We start from the raw sequence: 2,853 nt of genomic DNA, 5'->3' as shown, positions 1-2,853 counted from the left end.
AAAACGGGCAAAAATAATAATGGAAAGAAATGAAAACGGCGAAAAGAAACGAAACCCAATAAAAAATAACGAAAAAAACGGGGTGAAAAAAGGGAGAAAAGGGTAAAAATAAGAGGAAGTTGAGAGGAAATGAAAAGGAAGCGGGAAATGGGGGAAAAAAGGGGGAAATTGGGAAAAATGGGGCCAAAAAATGGGGGGAAAAGGGGAGATTTGGGAAAATGGGGGGAAAAATGAAGAGAAAGGGGGAAAAAGGGGGAAATTTGGGGGGAAAAAGGGGGAAATAAGGGAAAAAATGGGGAAGTAGGGGGAAAAAAGGGGAAAATTGGGGTGAAAAGGGGGGAAATTGGGAAAAAGGGGGAAATTGGGGGAAAAAAGGGGGAAATTGGTAAAAGGGAAAGAAAGGAAGAAGGGAAGGAAGAGGAAAAGAGGGAAATTAGGGGGAAAATGGGAAAAATGGGGTAAAAATGGGCAAAAATGGGGGAAAAGGGTGAAAAAATGGTTCAAAAAGATGAAAAATAGGGGAAAATGGGCAAAAATGGGGGAAAATTGACCAAAAAAGGGGGAAAACGGGCAAAAATGGGGGAAAATGGACAAAAAAGGGGGAAAATGGACAAAAATGGGGGAAAATGGACAAAATGGGGGAAAATGGACAAAAATTGGGGCAAAAATTGGGGAATTAGGGAAAAAATGGGATAATGGGGGGAAAAGGGTCAAAATTTGGGTTAAAACATGGGAAAATGGGCAATATTGGGGGAAAAGGGTCAAAATTTGGGTAAAAATGGGTAAAATAGGCAATAATGGGGGAAAAATAGGCAAAAATGGGCAATAATAGGGTAAAAAAGGGGGAAAATGGGCCAAAAAGTGGGTGAAAAAGGGGAAAAATGGGGAGAAATGGGTTAAAAATGGGGGGAAATGGGCAAAAAGGGGAAAAACGGGGGAAAATAGCGAAAAAATGGGAAAATGGGGAAAAAATTGAGGTTAAAAATGTAAAAAAATGGAAAACGAGGAAAAAAGGGGAAAAATAGGGAAAATTGGGTAAAATTGGGATAATTTGGAGAAATTTAAGGAAAAAATTGGAAAATTGGACAAAAATGGGGAGAATTGGAAAAAAATGGGTGAAAATGGAGAAATATTGGGAAAATTTGAGAAAAAATGGGAAAATTAGAGGAAAATTTAAAAAAATGGGGAGAATTGAGAAAAATTGGACAAAAATGGAGAAATTTGGGAAAAATTGGGGAAAATTGGGGAAAAATGGAGAAAATTAGCGAAAAATTGTGGAAAAATTGGGCAAAAATGGGCAAAATTGGAGGAAAATGGGAAAAAAATTGGGCAAAAATGGAGAAAAATGGGAAAAATTGGACAAAAAATGGGAAAAAAGGACAAAAATTGGGTAAAAATGGGGTAAAAATGTGAAAAAGGGCAAAAATGGGTAAAAATGGAAGAAAAGGGGGAAAAAAAGGTGAAAAAAGGTGAAAAAAGGGAAAAAAAGGGAAAAAGGGGAAAAATGGAAAAAGAGAAAAAAGGGAAAAATGGAAAATGGGAAAAAAGGGAAAAATTAGGAAAAAAAAATAGAGAAAAATAGAGAAAAATAGGAAAAAAAAATAGGAAAAAAAACAAAAAAAAAAGGGAAAAAATAATAAAAAAAATAAAAAAAAATTAAAAATAAAAAATTAAAATAAAAAATTAAAATAAAAAATTAAAAAAGAAGAAAAAAATAAAAAAAACCCCAAAAAGCCCCAAAACCCCCCCCAGAAAAATGACATTTTTTATACAGGACCCGAAAGAGGATAAAGGATAATGGGGGGGGGGGGGGGGGGGGGGAAACCGGAGGCGTTTTTGGGGTAAAACAACGACATTTTGGGGCTCCTCGACCACCCCAGAACCTCCCCCTCCCCCCTGTCCCAACAGATGGATTTTGGGGTGAAAAAGGGCAATTTTGGGCAAAAGGGGGAGGGGGGAAAAACTTACTGTTGCAGGCGGCGAAAAAATGGCGCTGCTCGAATCCCCCCAAAATCCCCTTTTTTTTTTGGGTGTTTTTTGGGCCCTTTTGGTAAAAAAGGGGGGGGTTGATTTTTTTGGGGTGAAAAAAGGGGATTTTGGGGTCGGTTGGGGGGGTTTTTTTTGGTTGGGGGGTGAATGGAAACGTCCCCGGGGAGCCTGGAAAAGAATAGAGAGGAAGATGGATATGGGTGAGGTGGAGGGATTTTGGGGGGAAAATGGGGGATTTTGGGGCTTTTTGGGGGTGAAAATGGGCATTTTTGGAAGGGGGGGGTAGATATGGGTGGAAATGGCTGAAAATGGGGAATTTTGGGGGGAAAATGGGGGATTTTGGGGCTTTTTGGGGTCGAAAATGGAGGTTTTTGGAAGGAGTATCATATTTGGGGGGAAATGGCTGAAAATGGGGAGAAAAATGGGGGATTTGGGGGCTTTTTGGGGACGAAAATGGGTATTTTTGGAAGGGGGGGTCAGATATGGGGGAAATGGTTGAAAATGGGGAGAAAATGGGGGATTTTGGGGCATTTTGGGGTTGAAAATGGGTATATTTGGAAGGGGGGACAGATAAGGGGGGAAATGGTTGAAAATGGGGAGAAAACGGGGGATTTTGGGGCTTTTTGGGGGTGAAAATGGGCATTTTTGGAAGGGAGACTCAAATATGGGGGGAAATGGTTGGAAATGGGGAGAAAAGGGGGGATTTTGGGGCTTTTTGGGGTTGAAAATGGGTATTTTAGAAAGGGGGGAGCAGATATGGGGGGAAATGGTTGAAAATGGGGAGAAAATGGGGGATTTTGGGGCTTTTTGGGGTCAAAAATGGGTATTTTTGGAAGGGGTTCAAATATGGGGGGAAATGGTTGA

This window comes from Coturnix japonica, unplaced genomic scaffold (genome assembly GCF_001577835.2).
Source record: "Coturnix japonica isolate 7356 unplaced genomic scaffold, Coturnix japonica 2.1 chrUnrandom455, whole genome shotgun sequence".
NCBI lineage: Eukaryota > Metazoa > Chordata > Aves > Galliformes > Phasianidae > Coturnix > Coturnix japonica.
The sequence above is the reverse complement of the archived record's forward strand: the minus strand, read 5'-3'. Positions refer to the sequence as shown.